Source organism: Pseudophryne corroboree, chromosome 5, assembly GCF_028390025.1.
Source record: "Pseudophryne corroboree isolate aPseCor3 chromosome 5, aPseCor3.hap2, whole genome shotgun sequence".
Classification (NCBI taxonomy): Eukaryota; Metazoa; Chordata; class Amphibia; order Anura; family Myobatrachidae; genus Pseudophryne; species Pseudophryne corroboree.
This window is the reverse complement of record NC_086448.1, coordinates 775,678,777-775,701,912: the sequence shown is the minus strand read 5'-3', so window position 1 is coordinate 775,701,912 and position 23,136 is coordinate 775,678,777. Positions and strand designations below refer to the sequence as shown.

General features: G+C 47.8%; 1 pseudogene; it reads right to left on the bottom strand.

Moving 5' to 3' along the window:
• Nucleotides 1-17,308: 17,308 nt before the first annotated feature.
• LOC134931210 (U2 spliceosomal RNA) lies at nt 17,309-17,413 on the bottom strand (annotated as a pseudogene).
• Nucleotides 17,414-23,136: the final 5,723 nt, after the last annotated feature.

Sequence of the window (23,136 nt, the reverse complement as noted above, 5' to 3'; positions counted from 1 at the left end):
CGATACACACAGTGACTCAGTCAGTCACATACCATATCTGTGTGCACTGCTCAGGCTCAGGCCAGTGTGCTGCATCATCTATATATATTATATATCTGTCTGACTGCTCAGCTCACACAGCTTATAATTGTGGGGGAGACTGGGGAGCACTACTGCAGTGCCAGTTATAGGTTATAGCAGGAGCCAGGAGTACATATTATATTAAAATTAAACAGTGCACACTTTTGCTGCAGGAGTGCCACTGCCAGTGTGACTGACCAGTGACCTGACCACACTGACCACCAGTATAGTTAGTAGTATACTTATATTGTGATTGCCTGAAAAAGTTAAACACTCGTCGTGTGACTTCACTTGTGTGTTTTTTTTTTTTTTATTCTATAAAAATAAAACTCATTCTGCTGACAGACAGTGTCCAGCAGGTCCGTCATTATATAATATATAATATATACCTGTCCGGCTGCAGTAGTGATATATATATATTTTTTATATCATTTATCATCCAGTCGCAGCAGACACAGTACGGTAGTTCACGGCTGTGGCTACCTCTGTGTCTCTGCACTCGGCAGGCAGTCCGTCCATAATTGTAATACCACCTAACCGTGGATTTTTTTCATTCTTCTTTATACATACATAGTTACATAGACATCTTCTCTTTATCAACCAGTCTATATTAGCTGCAGACACAGTACAGTACGGTAGTTCACGGCTGTGGCTACCTCTGTGTCTGCACTCGGCAGGCAGTCCGTCCATAATTGTATACCACCTAACCGTGGTTTTTTTTCATTCTTCTTTATACATACATAGTTACATAGACATCTTCTCTTTATCAACCAGTCTATATTAGCTGCAGACACAGTACAGTACGGTAGTTCACGGCTGTGGCTACCTCTGTGTCTGCACTCGGCAGGCAGTCCGTCCATAATTGTATACCACCTAACCGTGGATTTTTTTCAGTCTTCTTTATACATACATAGTTACATAGACATCTTCTCTTTATCAACCAGTCTATATTAGCTGCAGACACAGTACAGTACGGTAGTTCACGGCTGTGGCTACCTCTGTGTCTGCAGTCGGCAGGCAGTCCATAATTGTATACTAGTATCCATCTCCATTGTTTACCTGAGGTGCCTTTTAGTTGTGCCTATTAAAATATGGAGAACAAAAATGTTGAGGTTCCAAAATTAGGGAAAGATCAAGATCCACTTCCACCTCGTGCTGAAGCTGCTGCCACTAGTCATGGCCGAGACGATGAAATGCCAGCAACGTCGTCTGCCAAGGCCGATGCCCAATGTCATAGTACAGAGCATGTCAAATCCAAAACACCAAATATCAGAAAAAAAAGGACTCCAAAACCTAAAATAAAATTGTCGGAGGAGAAGCGTAAACTTGCCAATATGCCATTTACCACACGGAGTGGCAAGGAACGGCTGAGGCCCTGGCCTATGTTCATGGCTAGTGGTTCAGCTTCACATGAGGATGGAAGCACTCAGCCTCTCGCTAGAAAAATGAAAAGACTCAAGCTGGCAAAAGCAGCACAGCAAAGAACTGTGCATTCTTCGAAATCCCAAATCCACAAGGAGAGTCCAATTGTGTCGGTTGCGATGCCTGACCTTCCCAACACTGGACGTGAAGAGCATGCGCCTTCCACCATTTGCACGCCCCCTGCAAGTGCTGGAAGGAGCACCCGCAGTCCAGTTCCTGATAGTCAGATTGAAGATGTCAGTGTTGAAGTACACCAGGATGAGGAGGATATGGGTGTTGCTGGCGCTGGGGAGGAAATTGACCAGGAGGATTCTGATGGTGAGGTGGTTTGTTTAAGTCAGGCACCCGGGGAGACACCTGTTGTCCGTGGGAGGAATATGGCCGTTGACATGCCAGGTGAAAATACCAAAAAAATCAGCTCTTCGGTGTGGAGGTATTTCACCAGAAATGCGGACAACAGGTGTCAAGCCGTGTGTTCCCTTTGTCAAGCTGTAATAAGTAGGGGTAAGGACGTTAACCACCTCGGAACATCCTCCCTTATACGTCACCTGCAGCGCATTCATAATAAGTCAGTGACAAGTTCAAAAACTTTGGGTGACAGCGGAAGCAGTCCACTGACCAGTAAATCCCTTCCTCTTGTAACCAAGCTCACGCAAACCACCCCACCAACTCCCTCAGTGTCAATTTCCTCCTTCCCCAGGAATGCCAATAGTCCTGCAGGCCATGTCACTGGCAATTCTGACGAGTCCTCTCCTGCCTGGGATTCCTCCGATGCATCCTTGCGTGTAACGCCTACTGCTGCTGGCGCTGCTGTTGTTGCCGCTGGGAGTCGATGGTCATCCCAGAGGGGAAGTCGTAAGCCCACTTGTACTACTTCCAGTAAGCAATTGACTGTTCAACAGTCCTTTGCGAGGAAGATGAAATATCACAGCAGTCATCCTACTGCAAAGCGGATAACTGAGGCCTTGACAACTATGTTGGTGTTAGACGTGCGTCCGGTATCCGCCGTTAGTTCACAGGGAACTAGACAATTTATTGAGGCAGTGTGCCCCCGTTACCAAATACCATCTAGGTTCCACTTCTCTAGGCAGGCGATACCGAGAATGTACACGGACGTCAGAAAAAGACTCACCAGTGTCCTAAAAAATGCAGTTGTACCCAATGTCCACTTAACCACGGACATGTGGACAAGTGGAGCAGGGCAGGGTCAGGACTATATGACTGTGACAGCCCACTGGGTAGATGTATGGACTCCCGCCGCAAGAACAGCAGCGGCGGCACCAGTAGCAGCATCTCGCAAACGCCAACTCTTTCCTAGGCAGGCTACGCTTTGTATCACCGGTTTCCAGAATACGCACACAGCTGAAAACCTCTTACGGCAACTGAGGAAGATCATCGCGGAATGGCTTACCCCAATTGGACTCTCCTGTGGATTTGTGGCATCGGACAACGCCAGCAATATTGTGTGTGCATTAAATATGGGCAAATTCCAGCACGTCCCATGTTTTGCACATACCTTGAATTTGGTGGTGCAGAATTTTTTAAAAAACGACAGGGGCGTGCAAGAGATGCTGTCGGTGGCCAGAAGAATTGCGGGACACTTTCGGCGTACAGGCACCACGTACAGAAGACTGGAGCACCACCAAAAACTACTGAACCTGCCCTGCCATCATCTGAAGCAAGAAGTGGTAACGAGGTGGAATTCAACCCTCTATATGCTTCAGAGGTTGGAGGAGCAGCAAAAGGCCATTCAAGCCTATACAATTGAGCACGATATAGGAGGTGGAATGCACCTGTCTCAAGTGCAGTGGAGAATGATTTCAACGTTGTGCAAGGTTCTGATGCCCTTTGAACTTGCCACACGTGAAGTCAGTTCAGACACTGCCAGCCTGAGTCAGGTCATTCCCCTCATCAGGCTTTTGCAGAAGAAGCTGGAGGCATTGAAGAAGGAGCTAAAAGGGAGCGATTCCGCTAGGCATGTGGGACTTGTGGATGCAGCCCTTAATTCGCTTAACAAGGATTCACGGGTGGTCAATCTGTTGAAATCAGAGCACTACATTTTGGCCACCGTGCTCGATCCTAGATTTAAAGCCTACCTTGGATCTCTCTTTCCGGCAGACACAAGTCTGCTGGGGTTGAAAGACCTGCTGGTGACAAAATTGTCAAGTCAAGCGGAGCGCGACCTGTCAACATCTCCTCCTTCACATTCTCCCGCAACTGGGGGTGCGAGGAAAAGGCTCAGAATTCCGAGCCCACCCGCTGGCGGTGATGCAGGGCAGTCTGGAGCGACTGCTGATGCTGACATCTGGTCCGGACTGAAGGACCTGACAACGATTACGGACATGTCGTCTACTGTCACTGCATATGATTCTCTCAACATTGATAGAATGGTGGAGGATTATATGAGTGACCGCATCCAAGTAGGCACGTCACACAGTCCGTACTTATACTGGCAGGAAAAAGAGGCAATTTGGAGGCCCTTGCACAAACTGGCTTTATTCTACCTAAGTTGCCCTCCCACAAGTGTGTACTCCGAAAGAGTGTTTAGTGCCGCCGCTTACCTTGTCAGCAATCGGCGTACGAGGTTACATCCAGAAAATGTGGAGAAGATGATGTTCATTAAAATGAATTATAATCAATTCCTCCGCGGAGACATTGACCAGCAGCAATTGCCTCCACAAAGTACACAGGGAGCTGAGATGGTGGATTCCAGTGGGGACGAATTGATAATCTGTGAGGAGGGGGATGTACACGGTGATATATCGGAGGGTGAAGATGAGGTGGACATCTTGCCTCTGTAGAGCCAGTTTGTGCAAGGAGAGATTAATTGCTTCTTTTTTGGGGGGGGTCCAAACCAACCCGTCATATCAGTCACAGTCGTGTGGCAGACCCTGTCACTGAAATGATGGGTTGGTTAAAGTGTGCATGTCCTGTTTTGTTTATACAACATAAGGGTGGGTGGGAGGGCCCAAGGACAATTCCATCTTGCACCTCTTTTTTCTTTTCTTTTTCTTTGCATCATGTGCTGATTGGGGAGGGTTTTTTGGAAGGGACATCCTGCGTGACACTGCAGTGCCACTCCTAGATGGGCCCGGTGTTTGTGTCGGCCACTAGGGTCGCTAATCTTACTCACACAGTCAGCTACCTCATTGCGCCTCTTTTTTTCTTTGCGTCATGTGCTGTTTGGGGAGGGTTTTTTGGAAGGGACATCCTGCGTGACACTGCAGTGCCACTCCTAGATGGGCCCGGTGTTTGTGTCGGCCACTAGGGTCGCTAATCTTACTCACACAGCTACCTCATTGCGCCTCTTTTTTTCTTTGCGTCATGTGCTGTTTGGGGAGGGTTTTTTGGAAGGGACATCCTGCGTGACACTGCAGTGCCACTCCTAGATGGGCCCGGTGTTTGTGTCGGCCACTAGGGTCGCTAATCTTACTCACACAGCTACCTCATTGCGCCTCTTTTTTTCTTTGCGTCATGTGCTGTTTGGGGAGGGTTTTTTGGAAGGGCCATCCTGCGTGACACTGCAGTGCCACTCCTAGATGGGCCCGGTGTTTGTGTCGGCCACTAGGGTCGCTAATCTTACTCACACAGCTACCTCATTGCGCCTCTTTTTTTCTTTGCGTCATGTGCTGTTTGGGGAGGGTTTTTTGGAAGGGACATCCTGCGTGACACTGCAGTGCCACTCCTAGATGGGCCCGGTGTTTGTGTCGGCCACTAGGGTCGCTTATCTTACTCACACAGCGACCTCGGTGCAAATTTTAGGACTAAAAATAATATTGTGAGGTGTGAGGTATTCAGAATAGACTGAAAATGAGTGTAAATTATGGTTTTTGAGGTTAATAATACTTTGGGATCAAAATGACCCCCACATTCTATGATTTAAGCTGTTTTTTAGTGTTTTTTGAAAAAAACACCCGAATCCAAAACACACCCGAATCCGACAAAAAAAATTCGGTGAGGTTTTGCCAAAACGCGTTCGAACCCAAAACACGGCCGCGGAACCGAACCCAAAACCAAAACACAAAACCCGAAAAATTTCAGGCGCTCATCTCTAGAATATATATAGTGCTCTGGTGTGTGCTGGCAAACTCTCCCTCTGTCTCCCCAAAGGGCTAGTGGGGTCCTATCCTCTGTCAGAGCATTTCCTGTGTGTGTGCTGGGTGTCGGTACGATTGTGTCGACATGTATGAGGAGGAAAATGATGTGGAAGCAGAGCAATTGCCTGTGTTAGTGATGTCACCCCCGAGGGAGTCGACACCTGACTGGATGGTTGTATTTAAAGAATTACGTGACAATGTCAGCACTTTGCAAAAAACTGTTGACGACATGAGACAGCCGGCAAATCAGTTAGTGCCTATTCAGGCGTCTCAGACACCGTCAGGGGCGCTAAAACGCCCGTTACCTCAGATGGTCGACACAGACCCAGACACGGATACTGAATCCAGTGTCGACGGTGAGGAGACGAACGTAATGTCCAGTAGGGCCACACGTTACATGATCACGGCGATGAAGGAGGCATTGAACATTTCTGACACTACAAGTACCACAAAAAAGGGTATTATGTGGGGTGTGAAAAAACTACCAGTAGTTTTTCCTGAATCAGATGAATTAAATGAGGTGTGTGATAAGGCGTGGGTTTCTCCCGATAAAAAACTGCTGATTTCTAACAAATTATTGGCACTATACCCTTTCCCGCCAGAGGTTAGGGCACGTTGGGAAACACCCCCTAGGGTAGATAAGGCGCTCACACGCTTATCAAAACAAGTGGCGTTACCGTCTCCTGATACGGCCGCCCTCAAGGAACCAGCTGATAGAAGGCTGGAAAATATCCTAAAAGGTATATACACACATACTGGTGTTATACTGCGACCAGCAATCGCCTCAGCCTGGATGTGCAGCGCTGGAGTGGCTTGGTCGGATTCCCTGACTGAAAATATTGATACCCTGGATAGGGACAGTATATTATTAACTATAGAGCATTTAAAGGATGCATTACTATATATGCGTGATGCACAGAGGGATATTTGCACCCTGGCATCAAGAGTGAGTGCGATGTCCATTTCTGCCAGAAGGGCGTTATGGACGCGACAGTGGTCAGGTGATGCAGATTCCAAACGACATATGGAAGTATTGCCGTATAAAGGGGAGGAGTTATTTGGGGTCGGTCTATCAGACCTGGTGGCCACGGCAACGGCTGGAAAGTCCACCTTTTTACCCCAGGTCACCGCTCAGCAGAAAAAGACACCGTCTTTTCAAACTCAGTCCTTTCGTTCCCATAAGAACAAGCGGGCAAAAGGCCACTCATTTCTGCCCCGGGGCAGTGGAAGAGGAAAAAGACTGCACCAGGCAGCCTCTTCCCAGGAGCAGAAGCCCTCCCCCGCTTCTGCCAAGTCTTCAGCATGACGCTGGGGCTTTACAAGCGGACTCAGGCACGGTGGGGGCCCGTCTCAAAAATTTCAACGCGCAGTGGGCTCACTCGCAAGTGGACCCCTGGATCCTGCAGGTAGTATCACAGGGGTACAAATTGGAATTCGAGACGTCTCCCCATCGAAGATTCCTGAAGTCTGCTCTACCAACGTCTCCCTCCGACAGGGAGGCAGTATTGGAAGCTATTCACAAGCTGTATTCCCAGCAGGTGATAATCAAGGTACCCCTCCTACAACAGGGAAAGGGGTATTATTCCACGCTGTTTGTGGTACCGAAGCCGGACGGCTCGGTGAGACCAATTTTAAATCTAAAATCCTTGAACACTTACATAAAAAGGTTCAAGTTCAAGATGGAATCACTCAGAGCAGTGATAGCGAATCTGGAAGAAGGGGACTATATGGTATCTCTGGACATCAAAGATGCTTATCTCCATGATAAGGGCAAGGTCCAGGGAACAGTTAGAGTTCGGAGTAGCACTGTCTCAGGTAGTGTTACGTCAGCACGGGTGGATTCTAAATATCCCAAAATCAGAGCTGATTCCAACAACACGTCTACTGTTCCTGGGGATGATTCTGGACACAGTCCTGAAAAAGGTGTTTCTCCCGGAGGAGAAGGCCAGGGAGTTATCCGAGCTAGTCAGGAACCTCCTAAAACCAGGCCAGGTGTCAGTGCATCAATGCACGAGAGTCCTGGGAAAAATGGTGGCTTCTTACGAAGCGATTCCATTCGGAAGATTCCATGCAAGAACGTTTCAGTGGGATCTGCTGGACAAATGGTCCGGATCGCATCTTCAGATGCATCAGCGGATTACCCTATCTCCAAGGACAAGGGTGTCTCTCCTGTGGTGGTTACAGAGGGCTCATCTTCTAGAGGGCCGCAGATTCGGCATTCAGGATTGGATGCTGGTGACCACGGATGCCAGCCTGAGAGGCTGGGGAGCAGTCACACAGGGAAGAAATTTCCAGGGCTTGTGGTCAAGCATGGAAACGTCTCTTCACATAAATATCCTGGAACTAAGGGCCATTTACAATGCCCTAAGTCAAGCAAGGCCTCTGCTTCAGGGTCAGTCGGTATTGATCCAATCGGACAACATCACGGCAGTCGCCCACGTCAACAGACAGGGCGGCACAAGAAGCAGGAGGGCAATGGCAGAAGCTGCAAGGATTCTCCGCTGGGCGGAAAATCATGTGGTAGCACTGTCAGCAGTGTTCATTCCGGGAGTGGACAACTGGGAAGCAGACTTCCTCAGCAGACACGACCTCCACCCGGGGGAGTGGGGACTTCATCCCGAAGTCTTCCAACTGATTGTAAACCGTTGGGAAAAACCAAAGGTGGACATGATGGCGTCCCGTCTCAACAAAAAACAGGACAGATATTGCGCAAGGTCAAGGGACCCTCAGGCAATAGCGGTGGATGCTCTGGTAACACCGTGGGTGTACCAGTCGGTGTATGTGTTCCCTCCTCTGCCTCTCATACCAAAAGTACTGAGAATCATAAGAAAGAGAGGAGTAAGAACTATACTCGTGGCTCCGGATTGGCCAAGAAGAACTTGGTACCCGGAACTGCAAGAGATGCTCACGGAGGATCCGTGGCCTCTACCTCTAAGAAAGGACCTGCTCCAGCAGGGACCTTGTCTGTTCCAAGACATACCGCGGCTGCGTTTGACGGCATGGCGGTTGAACGCCGGATCCTTATGGAAAAAGGCATTCCAGATGAAGTCATCCCTACCCTGATCAAAGCCAGGAAGGATGTAACCGCGAAACATTATCACCGCATTTGGCGAAAATATGTTGCGTGGTGTGAGGCCAAGAAGGCCCCCACAGAGGAATTTCAACTGGGTCGTTTCTTACATTTCCTGCAAGCAGGACTGTCTATGGGCCTAAAATTAGGATCCATTAAGGTTCAAATTTCGTCCCTGTCGATCTTCTTCCAGAAAGAACTGGCTTCAGTGCCTGAAGTTCAGACGTTTGTCAAGGGGGTACTGCATATACAGCCTCCTTTTGTGCCACCAGTGGCACCTTGGGATCACAATGTAGTTTTAGGGTTCCTAAAATCACATTGGTTTGAACCACTCACCACTGTGGACTTGAAATATCTCACATGGAAAGTGGTAATGCTGTTAGCCCTGGCTTCAGCCAGGCGTGTCTCAGAATTGGCGGCTTTATCATATAAAAGCCCTTACCTAATTTTTCATTCAGACAGGGCAGAATTGAGGACTCGTCCTCAATTTCTCCCTAAGGTGGTTTCAGCGTTTCACATGAACCAACCTATTGTGGTACCAGGGCCGAAACTAGGATTTTTGTCACCCGGGGCAAGGTAGTCATTTGACACCCCCCTCCCCCCCCCCCCCCCCCCCGCAAAAAAAAAAAAATATTTTACAAGAAATAAATAAAAATAATAAAAAAAAATAAAAAAAATAAAAAATAAATGAATAAAAATATTATATATATATATATATATATATATATATCTCTTTCAGAACTTTTTTACCTGAGAAACTGCCTTTTCTAACATAAATTTCATATCCAGGAAAAAGTGTCCCCATTTTACACAGTACGACAGGCAAGTGTCCCCATTCCCCATTTTACACATTGCGGCAGACAGGTGTCCCCATTTTACACATTGCGGCAGGAAAAAGTGTCCCCATTTTACACATTGCGGCAGGAAAAAGTGTCCCCATTTTACACATTGCGGCAGGCACAGGTCCCCATTTTACACAGTACGCTGGCAAGTGTCCCCATTTTACACATAGCGGCAGGCACAGGTCCCCATTTTACACAGTACGCTGGCAAGTGTCCCCATTTTACACATTGCGGCAGGCACAGGTCCCCATTTTACACATTGCGGCAGGCACAGGTCCCCATTTTACACAGTACGCTGGCAAGTGTCCCCATTTTACACATAGCGGCAGGCACAGGTCCCCATTTTACACAGTACGCTGGCAAGTGTCCCCATTTTACACATTGCGGCAGGCACAGGTCCCCATTTTACACAGTACGCTGGCAAGTGTCCCCATTTTACACATAGCGGCAGGCACAGGTCCCCATTTTACACAGTACGCTGGCAAGTGTCCCCATTTTACACATTGCGGCAGGCACAGGTCCCCATTTTACACAGTACGCTGGCAAGTGTCCCCATTTTACACATTGCGGCAGGCACAGGTCCCCATTTTACACAGTACGCTGGCAAGTGTCCCCATTTTACACATTGCGGCAGGCACAGGTCCCCATTTTACACAGTACGCTGGCAAGTGTCCCCATTTTACACATAGCGGCAGGCACAGGTCCCCATTTTACACAGTACGCTGGCAAGTGTCCCCATTTTACACATTGCGGCAGGCACAGGTCCCCATTTTACACAGTACGCTGGCAAGTGTCCCCATTTTACACATAGCGGCAGGCACAGGTCCCCATTTTACACAGTACGCTGGCAAGTGTCCCCATTTTACACATTGCGGCAGGCACAGGTCCCCATTTTACACAGTACGCTGGCAAGTGTCCCCATTTTACACATAGCGGCAGGCACAGGTCCCCATTTTACACAGTACGCTGGCAAGTGTCCCCATTTTACACATTGCGGCAGGCACAGGTCCCCATTTTACACAGTACGCTGGCAAGTGTCCCCATTTTACACATAGCGGCAGGCACAGGTCCCCATTTTACACAGTACGCTGGCAAGTGTCCCCATTTTACACATAGCGGCAGGCACAGGTCCCCATTTTACACATAGCGGCAGGCACAGGTCCCCATTTTACACATAGCGGCAGGCACAGGTCCCCATTTTACACATTGCGACAGGTGGTGGAGGGAGAGAGAGAGAGAGGAAGGGAGAGGGGCTGACTTACATTTGAAGCGGTTCTCGCCGCTCTTCATCCGCCTCTCCCTCCTCGTCTGCGCGGCTCCGGGCTCCCCCTTCTCCCTCCTCCGGCGGAGTTTCGTGGAATGACGCGTTTGCGCCGTGACGTCACGACGCAATCGCGTCATTCCGCGAAACCCCGCCCCCCGAGCTGGGCACTCGGGAGAAGGGGGTTTTTAAAAGTAAGTGCCGCGGCGGGTGTTAGGGGGTCTCGGCGCCCCCTCCAATCTGGCGCCCAGGTCGCCTGCCCCCCTAGCCCCCCCCTAGTTTCGGCCCTGGTGGTACCTGCGGCTACTAGGGACTTGGAGGACTCCAAGTTACTGGACGTAGTCAGGGCCCTGAAAATATATGTTTCCAGGACGGCTGGAGTCAGAAAATCTGACTCGCTGTTTATCCTGTATGCACCCAACAAGCTGGGTGCTCCTGCTTCTAAGCAGACGATTGCTCGTTGGATTTGTAGTACAATTCAGCTTGCACATTCTGTGGCAGGACTGCCACAGCCAAAATCTGTTAAAGCCCATTCCACAAGGAAAGTGGGCTCATCTTGGGCGGCTGCCCGAGGGGTCTCGGCTTTACAACTTTGCCGAGCAGCTACTTGGTCAGGGGCAAACACGTTTGCAAAATTTTACAAATTCGATACCCTGGCTGAGGAGGACCTGGAGTTCTCTCATTCGGTGCTGCAGAGTCATCCGCACTCTCCCGCCCGTTTGGGAGCTTTGGTATAATCCCCATGGTCCTTACGGAAGTCCCAGCATCCACTAGGACGTCAGAGAAAATAAGAATTTACTTACCGATAATTCTATTTCTCGTAGTCCGTAGTGGATGTTGGGCGCCCATCCCAAGTGCGGATTGTCTGCAATACTTGTATATAGTTATTGTTACAAAAAATCGGGTTGTTTATTGCTGTGAGCCATCTTTTTAGAGGCTCCTAAGTTTTATCATACTGTTAACTGGGTTCAGATCACAGGTTGTACGGTGTGATTGGTGTGGCTGGTATGAGTCTTACCCGGGATTCAAAATCCTTCCTTATTGTGTACGCTCGTCCGGGCACAGTATCCTAACTGAGGCTTGGAGGAGGGTCATGGGGGGAGGAGCCAGTGCACACCAGCTAGTCCTAAAGCTTTTACTTTGTGCCCAGTCTCCTGCGGAGCCGCTATTCCCCCTGGTCCTTACGGAAGTCCCAGCATCCACTACGGACTACGAGAAATAGAATTATCGGTAAGTAAATTCTTATTTATACATATATATATATATATATATATATATACATGTATATATATATATTTCTATATATATATACACACACACACACACACACACACACACACAAACTGCTTATATATATTCAAACATACATATACAGTATGGCGGTGTGGATAATGAAATGGTTATCATTACTGCCTCACAGCACTGATTCCCACCATGGTCCTAACTGTGTGGAGTTTGTATGTTCTCCTCATGTTCCCCTTTATAGTATATAATGTAATGAGCCTCCCCAGTGTTGGACTAGGGAATGAAAGGCCCACCGGCTGAATGCAGTGGCAGTGGCCCATGCTTAAGTGTGGGCATAGTTATCACAGTACAGATGGTGTAATGGTTAGTGTTGCTGCCTTGCATCCCTGAGGCACTAAGGTCATAAGTTCAATTCCCACCATGGACCTCAGTGTGTGGAATTTATACATAATGCTCTTCCATGGGTATTCCAGTTTCCTGGTAGGTTGTCTCCCAACAAAAACGTAGCACCTAGTGTGTACATGGGCAGACTAACTGAGCCGCCAAGTGGTTCTTATCTGCTGTTACAATTAGAGAATGCATGTTATGAGCCTCTTGATAAATATATATAGTAAATTCTATAGAGCAGTGGTTCACAAACTTTTTTGAATCCCGGCGCCCTAGAGTATTAGAATTTTTTAAAAATTTTACGGCACCCCTTGGCCAAAAGTTTCTTATTGAGAAATGTAGACAGAAATATTACATTAAGTAAATTGTGTTTATATGTCATCCTCAGGTTCCAATGTGTGGTGAAGGACAAGATTTGCTTCTGTTTGTCCACATATTTTATGATTGACAGCCACCAGCACTGGTTTGCCTATGACATTGACCATAAATAATTTTAATTGGTCATGGACCACTAATCCAAGGCACCCCTGCAAGTGTCCCAAGACACCCCAGGGTGCCATGCACACAGTGTGAGAACCACTGCTATATAGTATAGTAGAAAATACACCATAGTCATCTGCAGTATAATGTAACATATGTATAATGTAAGTTCACAGTCTGGTACCTGATCCCAAGAGTCTAGGGTGGGCCCCACTGCGGGTTTCCCCTGTACACCTGAGGGCAAGTCCAACCCTAACCCGGCCTCCTGTATAGAATGCAATGTCTCCCCTCATGGACTCTGAGCCAATAAAGCAATATGTAGCAACACTGAATGAACACCCTAATAAAAGTAAAAGCTGTTTAAGTGAGAAACGCATTTTCATTTTTTTACGATTTATTATTTTTTCCCCAACCCTGGTCTTCCAAAGGGAAGATTTAAAACAAAAAAAAAATCTTCCAAAGGGAAGATTTAAAACAAACAAAAAAAAAGGTAGGGAGGGGGACTTGGAGCCATCACCTGATGGTGGAGTATGACGGCAGATGTTCATCTTAACAGCCACACACCCTCCCCAATATGACAATGGTTTTCAGTCTCCTTATATGTCACTTTATATCATGAACATTAAGGGTTATGGAGAGTTTGGTCCCTTTTTCTAAATTGTTTTTTATATATACAATATATATATACTTTATTCATTTATAATGCTTACTATATGCTAATCAATATTTCTTGATTTCTGTATGTCAATTACGCATAAATAAAGTGCAAGCATTGTATCATTTAAAATCACAATGCATTATGGGTAAACTAATTTGCATATGCAAATTATGTTGAATGTAATGCAGTATGATAAAGTATATAAATATACATATATATTATACATATATATATACATGTATATATATATATATATTTCTATATATATATACACACACACACACACACACACACACACACACACACACACACACACACACACTGCTTATATATATTCAAACATACATATACAGTATGACGGTGTGGATAATGAAATGGTTATCATTACTGCCTCACAGCACTGATTCCCACCATGGTCCTAACTGTGTGGAGTTTGTATATTCTCCTCATGTTCCCCTTTATAGTATATAATGTAATGAGCCTCCCCAGTGTTGGACTAGGGAATGAAAGGCCCACCGGCAGAATGCAGTGGCAGTGGCAGTGGCCCATGCTTAAGTGTGGGCATAGTTATCACAGTACAGATGGTGTAATAGTTAGTGTTGCTGCCTTGCATCCCTGAGGCACTAAGGTCATAGGTTCAATTCCCACCATGGACCTCAGTGTGTGGAATTTATACATAATGGTATTCCAGTTTCCTGGTAGGTTGTCTCCCAACAAAAACGTAGCACCTAGTGTGTACATGGGCAGACTAACTCAGCCGCCAAGTGGTTCTTATCTGCTGTTACAATTAGAGAATGCATGTTATGAGCCTCTTGATAAATATATATAGTAAATTCTATAGAGCAGTGGTTCACAAACTTTTTTGAATCCCGGCGCCCTAGAGTATTAGAATTTTAAAAAAAATTTACGGCACCCCTTGGCCAAAAGTTTCTTATTGAGAAATGTAGACAGAAATATTACATTAAGTAAATTGTGTTTATATGTCATCCTCAGGTTCCAATGTGTGGTGAAGGACAAGATTTGCTTCTGTTTGTCCACATATTTTATGATTGACAGCCACCAGCACTGGTTTGCCTATGACATTGACCATAAATAATTTTAATTGGTCATGGACCACTAATCCAAGGCACCCCTGCAAGTGTCCCAAGACACCCCAGGGTGCCATGCACACAGTGTGAGAACCACTGCTATATAGTATAGTAGAAAATACACCATAGTCATCTGCAGTATAATGTAACATATGTATAATGTAAGTTCACAGTCTGGAACCTGATCCCAAGAGTCTAGGGTGGGCCCCACTGCGGGTTTCCCCTGTACACCTGAGGGCAAGTCCAACCCTAACCCGGCCTCCTGTATAGAATGCAATGTCTCCCCTCATGGACTCTGAGCCAATAAAGCAATATGTAGCAACACTGAATGAACACCCTAATAAAAGTAAAAGCTGTTTAAGTGAGAAACGCATTTTCATTTTTTAACGATTTATTATTTTTTCCCCAACCCTGGTCTTCCAAAGGGAAGATTTAAAACAAAAAAAAAAATCTTCCAAAGGGAAGATTTAAAACAAAAAAAAAAAAAAGGTAGGGAGGGGGACTTGGAGCCATCACCTGATGGTGGAGTATGATGGCAGATTTTTTTTTTTTTTTTTTATTGAAGCCCGAGGTGCGGTGCTTCATCACCCAGTGTCTGTGACCAAACGTGCTGGGGGCGAAGGTTCTTGGACCCTCTCCCAAAGGAGAAGGGCCCCGTTACTCCTCTAACCCTCAGAGCCAAAAGGCCCTGAGGGAAAAAAGGGACTGTGGGTCCCCCTTTGCCAAAGCGCAGGGGAACCCTCGGATGTCCCCAGGGTTGGCCGAAGCGTCCCCCTGGGGACCGATAACTGCGTCTGGTCCTCCCCCCGTGGAGAGGACCTCAGCAACTTTAGAGGAGAGGGCGGCCCATAAGGGTCTCACCTTAACCCCAAACGAAAAACGTGAACGTGACACACTACACACTACGAAAAACAAATATAAGTGCTAAAGTTTGTGCAAGTGCAGGTGCAAGTGCAAAAACTCAAATGTGGGCATAAATAAATAAATAAACCCAAGCCAGAAGGCCGGGGGGGGTTAAAAAATTATCCTTGCCCTAGCCAAAAGGCCAGGGCAAAGGATGTGGTGCAACAGAAGTTGGGGGAAGTGACTGTGCAAGTGCTCTTAAAGTGCAAAGGTTTAAGGGCCAGTGCAAGTTAAGGCACCCTTAGGGTTTTCACCCCAAGGGCACATGTCACCTCGGGCTTCTAAGCAGCCCCCCGGCCTCTCAGCCAGACCAAGCTTCGTACTGCTCCTATCCCAGGGTCAACCCCCAGTAAGAGTAGGTACTAGACCAGGCTGTTCCTAAACAACATAATGGTGCTTTGGGCCCTTAGAAGATAGGAATACTCAGCCCGGTTTTTCTCCACTCTCAACCAGGGGCCCGCCACACCCCGGCTAGATACTCCACAGGGTGTTTCTCCATTCCACATCTAGGAACCTCTCACGCTCCTAGTGTAAGAACAGGTACTCCACCCTGTGTTTCTCTACAGTAGATACTTCACCAGGCTGCTACTCCCCCATGAGGAAAAGGGATAACCGGCCCGGTTTTTCTCCACTGATAAGAACAGATTTTTTTTTTTGTTTTTTTTTTTTAATTGAAGCCCGAGGTGCGGTGCTTCATCACCCAGTGTCTGTGACCAAACGTGCTGGGGGCATAGGTACTTGGACCCTCTCCCAAAGGAGAAGGGCCCCGTTACTCCTCTAACCCTCAGAGCCAAAAGGCCCTGAGGGAAAAAAAGGACTGTGGGTCCCCCTTTGCCAAAGCGCAGGGGAACCCTCGGGTGTCCCCAAGGTTAGCCGAAGCGTCCCCCTGGGGACCGATAACTGCGTCTGGTCCTCCCCCCGTGGAGAGGACCTCAGCAACTTTAGAGGAGAGGGCGGCCCATAAGGGTCTCACCTTAACCCCAAACGAAAAACGTGACCGTGACACACTACAAACTACAAAAAACGAATAAAAGTGCTAAAGTTTGTGCAAGTGCAGGTGCAAGTGCAAAAACTCATATGTGGGCATAAATAAATAAATAAACCCCAGCCAGAAGGCCGGGGGGGGGGTAAAAAATTATCCTTGCCCTAGCCAAAAGGCCAGGGCAAAGGATGTGGTGCTCCAGAAGTTGGGAAGAAGTGACTGTGCAAGTGCTCTTAAAGTGCAAAGGTTAGGACCAGTGCAGGTTAAGGCACCCTTGGGGTTTTCACCCCAAGGGCACATGTCACCCCGGGCTTCTAAGCAGCTCCCGGCCTCTCAGCCGGACCAAGTTTCGTACTGCTCTATGCCAGGGTGAACCCCCAGTACGAGAGTGGGTGACACCCCGGGCCGTTCCCTATCCATCGTAAGGCTTACTACACCTTACGAGGTAGGGGTACTAAGCCCGGCGGTCCTCCCATCCCGACTAGGAGACTCGCCAGCCCCCGTCAAGGGTGGGTACTAGACCAGGCCATTTACCCTAACAGTCGCAGGAAAATAGCCGTAACGCTGTAGGGAACTGAGCCTGGTTTTTCTCCATCCTCGACCGGAGCCTTCCTCACCCCGACACGGTACTCCACAGGGTGTTTCTCCATTCCACATCTAGAAACCTCTCACGCTCCTAGTGTAAGAACAGGTACTCCACCCCATGTTTCTCTACCGCAGGTACTTCACCGGGTGGCTCCCTGTACCACATAGGGTTGAATTATTCCCCTATGCAGTAGGGATCTCCACCAAACCGTGCCACCCACACAACATGGGGAGTTCACGCTCCCCCCATGAAGTAGGGATGACCGGCCGGTTTTTCTCCACTGATAAGAACAGATACTTCACTTGATCTTAGCCAAAAGGCCGAGAAGCGATGTTGGAGTATGATGGCAGATGTTCATCTTAACAGCCACACACCCTCCCCAATATGATAATGGTTTTCAGTCTCCTTATATGTCACTTTATATCATGAACATTAAGGGTTATGGAGAGTTTGGTCCCGTTTTCTAAATTGTTTTTTATATATACAATATATATATACTTTATTCATTTATAATGCTTACTATATGCTAATCAATATTTCTTGATTTCTGTATGTCAATTACGCATAAATAAAGTGCAAGCATTGTATCATTTAAAATCACAATGCATTATGGGTAAACTAATTTGCATATGCAAATTATGTTGAATGTAATGCAGTATGATAAAGTATATATATACATATATATATTATACATATATATATATATACATGTATATATATATATATATATATATATATATATACACACATGTATATATATATATATATATATATATATATATACATACACACACACAAACTGCTTATATATATTCAAACATACATATACAGTATGGCGGTGTGGATAATGAAATGGTTATCATTACTGCCTCACAGCACTGATTCCCACCATGGTCCTAACTGTGTGGAGTTTGTATATTCTCCTCATGTTCCCCTTTATAGTATATAATGTAATGAGCCTCCCCAGTGTTGGACTAGGGAATGAAAGGCCCACCGGCTGAATGCAGTGGCAGTGGCAGTGGCCCATGCTTAAGTGTGGGCATAGTTATCACAGTACAGATGGTGTAATAGTTAGTGTTGCTGCCTTGCATCCCTGAGGCACTAAGGTCATAGGTTCAATTCCCACCATGGACCTCAGTGTGTGGAATTTATACATAATGGTATTCCAGTTTCCTGGTAGGTTGTCTCCCAACAAAAACGTACCACCTAGTGTGTACATGGGCAGACTAACTGAGCCGCCAAGTGGTTCTTATCTGCTGTTACAATTAGAGAATGCATGTTATGAGCCTCTTGATAAATATATATAGTAAATTCTATAGAGCAGTGGTTCAAACTTTTTTGAATCCCGGCGCCCTAGAGTATTAGAATTTAAAAAAAAATTTACGGCACCCCTTGGCCAAAAGTTTCTTATTGAGAAATGTAGACAGAAATATTACATTAAGTAAATTGTGTTTATATGTCATCCTCAGGTTCCAATGTGTGGTGAAGGACAAGATTTGCTTCTGTTTGTCCACATATTTTATGATTGACAGCCACCAGCACTGGTTTGCCTATGACATTGACCATAAATAATTTTAATTGGTCATGGACCACTAATCCAAGGCACCCCTGCAAGTGTCCCAAGACACCCCAGGGTGCCATGCACACAGTGTGAGAACCACTGCTATATAGTATAGTAGAAAATACACCATAGTCATCTGCAGTATAATGTAACATATGTATAATGTAAGTTCACAGTCTGGAACCTGATCCCAAGAGTCTAGGGTGGGCCCCACTGCGGGTTTCCCCTGTACACCTGAGGGCAAGTCCAACCCTAACCCGGCCTCCTGTATAGAATGCAATGTCTCCCCTCATGGACTCTGAGCCAATAAAGCAATATGTAGCAACACTGAATGAACACCCTAATAAAAGTAAAAGCTGTTTAAGTGAGAAACCCATTTTCATTTTTTTAACGATTTATTATTTTTTCCCCAACCCTGGTCTTCCAAAGGGAAGATTTAAAAAAAAAAAAAAAAAAAGGTAGGGAGGGGGACTTGGAGCCATCACCTGATGGTGGAGTATGATGGCAGATTTTTGATTGAAAAAGCGTCTTTATTGGTATAAAGTTGCAAAAAACAGACGGTAACATTGACAAACATAAGTGCCGTGTCGCAGCACAGGCCAAAACACAGCACAGATGCAGACTGTATAGTGCAGTCGAAGAACCACGGCGCGGGCCTGTAGCCTACACTGTAGTTCTCAGGCTGCACTATGCAATTAAACGATACAATAACACAACAGTAAATAAGGCTATGGGTGTGGAGGGTAGGGGGGTGAGGGAGGGTGAATCACAAGCCCGAAGCTTTATTGAAGGACAGACACATAAGGGGAAGGGCAATAAATAGAAGACATCAATAAAACAACAGACATTGTGAGTGAGGGGGCAGGGGCCACGGTCCCAAAGTCTCATTTTCGGTTCGGACAAGGGGAGAGGGGCAGAAAAAGGGGGGCTTTAGTCCTCTTCTTCCTCAGGGCTGTCCATGGTGGAATAGTCTCTGAGCAGGCTGTGGACCAGCCTGCAACAGTCCTGGATGGACATCCTCTCCCTCCTCAGAATGAGGCGGTTCCTGGCAAGCCACGAAGCGTCCTTAATACAGTTCATAAGGCGCCAGGCTTCCTGGATCGCCCCAACGGTGTGGGTGCCAGGGAATAGTCCGTAGAGTACCGAATGGTACGTAAGACAGTTCCTTGGCACAGAGTTTTTCAGTTCGTTTTCCTGGGCGTCCAACAACAACTGGGCCCAGGCACAGTCCCAAAACAGGTGCATAGATGTTTCCTCATTTATGATGCACCTGGGGCAATGTCTGTACCTGCACAGGTTCCGGGAGTGCATGAATGACCGGAGGGGCAAGCCCCCTTGGATGGCCATCCACGACAGGTCTTTGTGTCTGTTTGTGAGCCTTTTGGAGGCCACATTCTCCCAGACCTGTTTGGCAGTCGCTGAAGGGAGCCCCGGAATCGGCTCCAAATCGTCTTTAGCTCTGATGAGCTTGTAGATGGTCTTCGGCTTCCATAAGTCAGGTTTAACTCCCTCCAGTTGGTGTTCCCTCACGAACTTGGACACGTCCAGGTAGTACCACGGAGTGTTCCAGTTGTAAGGGATGGAGCTGTCCCATTTGTCCCAGCCGAGGTTCCTCCAAAGAGGCAGGAGGAAGAAACAGGACATGGAGTTTCCTGCAGAATCGTTCAAGTTCTCGTACATTGTCCTTCGGATGCAGTTACAGACGAAGAAGGCTCGAAGCATGGTGGGGATATCAGGGATACCCTTTCCACCCTTGAGGGGCTCCTTGTACATAACTGCACGCTTTACTCTGTCCATCTTGGAGCCCCAGATGAAGTGAAACACTGCCCTTGTGATGGCCCTGCAGACGGTTGCCAGAGGTGGCCAGGCCTGCGCGGTGTACTGCAGAACGGGAAGGATCTCGTCGCGCAGCACAAGTGATTTCCCCTCGATGGTAAGTTCTCTGAGGCTCCACAATCCAATCTTTTGTCGAACAGTTGCCAGTCTCTCTTCCCAACATCTCAGGGCTGCACCCTCGCCGCCGAACCAGACTCCCAAGATCTTGATGAAGTCGGGCTTGATGGCAAAAGGAAATGGTGCAGAGGATGACAGGTGCCACTTTCCGAAGAGCATAGCCTCTGACTTCCCGCAGTTGACTTTAGCCCCTGAGGCTCGGCCGAAGTTCTCGCAGGTCTGGACGAGCGCTGTCACCGAACGTTGATCCGCGCAGAAGACAGTGACATCATCCATGTACAGCGAACACTTGGCCTCTCGTCGGTCACGACCTGGTGCGGCGATCCCTCTGATCTCTGGATTCCGTCTGATGCATACAGCCATGAGCTCTATAACACAAACAAAAAGAAGAGGTGAAAGAGGGCAGCCTTGTCTGACCCCAGACAAGATGGAGAAGGGGTCAGTCTTCCAGCCGTTCACCAGCACCGAGCTGTGGATATCAAGGTACATCAGGTTAACATACGTACAAAACATTTTACCGAGGCCAAATTTATGCAGAACCCTGCCCATCAGCTCATGTGAGACACGATCAAAGGCCTTCTCCTGGTCAAGGCTGACCAGGGCCGCGTGAACGTTCCGATCCTTGATGTAATGGACCGTGTCTCTGAGGAGGGCGAGGCTGTCTGCAATCCTGCGACCAGGGATGGCGCAGGTCTGGTCCGGGTGAATGATCTGTCCGATGACAGCCTTCAGCCTGTTGGCGAGCACCTTGGCGAGGATCTTGTAGTCCACGTTTAAGAGAGAGATGGGCCTCCAATTTTTCAGCTCACATCTCTCCCCCTTGCGCTTATACAAGATCGTGATCATTCCCTCCCTCAGCGATGGGGGCATTTTGCCCTCCACCACCATCTCCCCGTACAGCTCGAGCAGGTCCGGTCCAATGAGGTCCCACAGCGCTACATAGAGCTCTGCTGGGAGACCATCACTGCCCGGGGTCCTGCCCTGCCTAAAGGATCTGGCGGCAGAGTGCAACTCCTCCAACGCCAAGGGAGCATCCAGAGTGGCTTTGCCTGCAGGATCAATAGAATTAGTGATACCTGACAGGAACTTATCCGCCTCCTCGCTGTCTGTGGTCTTAGGGGAGTAGAGGTCGCTGTAATAGTCGCGGACGACTTTCATCACGCCCTCCTTCCCCTGTCTGGGGATGCCGGTCTCATCTCGCAGCTCAGTCAGGGGCGTGTGGCCAGAGTGGAGTTTCCTGAAAAAGAAAGAATTGCACTTCTCGTCCTTCTCAAGGTTCTCCACCTTGGAACGGAAGACGATACGTCTGGATTCCTCCTCAAAGTGCCTTTTCAGGCCCCCTTTGGTCTCATCCAGCTCGTCTCTCACGTCCCAGCCGCACCGTTGGAGATCCAGCAGGGACTGCAGAAGTCTCTGCAGCCTCTTGAAGTTCCTCTTTCGGTCGCACGCCTGTTGTCTCCCTTTAACCTGAAAGAAATTGCGAATGTTAGCCTTAGCATATTCCCACCAGTCACTCATACAATCAAAATAACATTTGTCATTTTTCCATGTGATGTAGGCATCCTTCAGCTCCGCCAGCACCTCCTCTCTTTCCAGCAGGGCACAATTCAACTTCCAGGAGCCTGGGCCAGGTGCGAAACCGCTGCCCAGGACTCCTTGGAGGAGAATGGCCCTGTGGTCTGAGAAGAAGCAGGGGATCATAGAATGCCTAGTCTGTTTCACTGCTCTAGAGGTAAACACAAAGTCAATGCGGGAACGCACAGAGCCATCGGGGCGGCTCCATGTATAATTCACGGAGCCGGACCCCATGGAGCCCATAGCGTCCCGCAGTGATGCTTCGGTCACCATTTCTATGAGCAGTTTAGACGTCACATCAAGCTTGGTAGAGTTGCTGGTGCTGCGTCCATCCTCTTCCATGGTGCAGTTGAAGTCTCCTGCCATCACTACCGCCCTAGTGGTTGCGAGCTGCGGTCGCAGGGTCTGGAAAAGCTCCAAACGCTCATTCTTGAAAGGGGGGGCGTACACGCAGATAAGCCTGATAGGCTCACCTGCCCAGGAGCCGTCCACGACAAGTAATCTGCCGCAGACGAGCTCCTGAACAGAATCTAGCGTGAAGAGGCTCCCCCTAATAAGTATGGCGACCCCTGCAGACTTACACTCGCCCCCACCGGACCAATAGGAGGCGCCGTGAGACCACTGCCTGCCCAGATGTTTGTAGGACTTGGAGAAAGGAAGAGAGCATTCCTGCAACATGTACACATCACATTTCTGACTATCTAAGAAAGTAAACACAGACTGTCTTCTAAGCTTATCCTTAATACTCCTCACATTAATGGTGAAAATAGAAAATGACGCCATTAGTTGGGGAAAAAAGAGAGGTTAGGCAACAGTTCTACATTTACGTTACCACTCCGTCGGGCGGGGCTTCCTCGGCATCGGATGCCAGGTTCCCCTGTTCGGGTAGCGGCGAGTTGACTCCCAGTATCTGGTCGAGTAAGGCGACGGCGTTGGCATCCAGCTCCTCCTCCTCCTCCCTGCTGA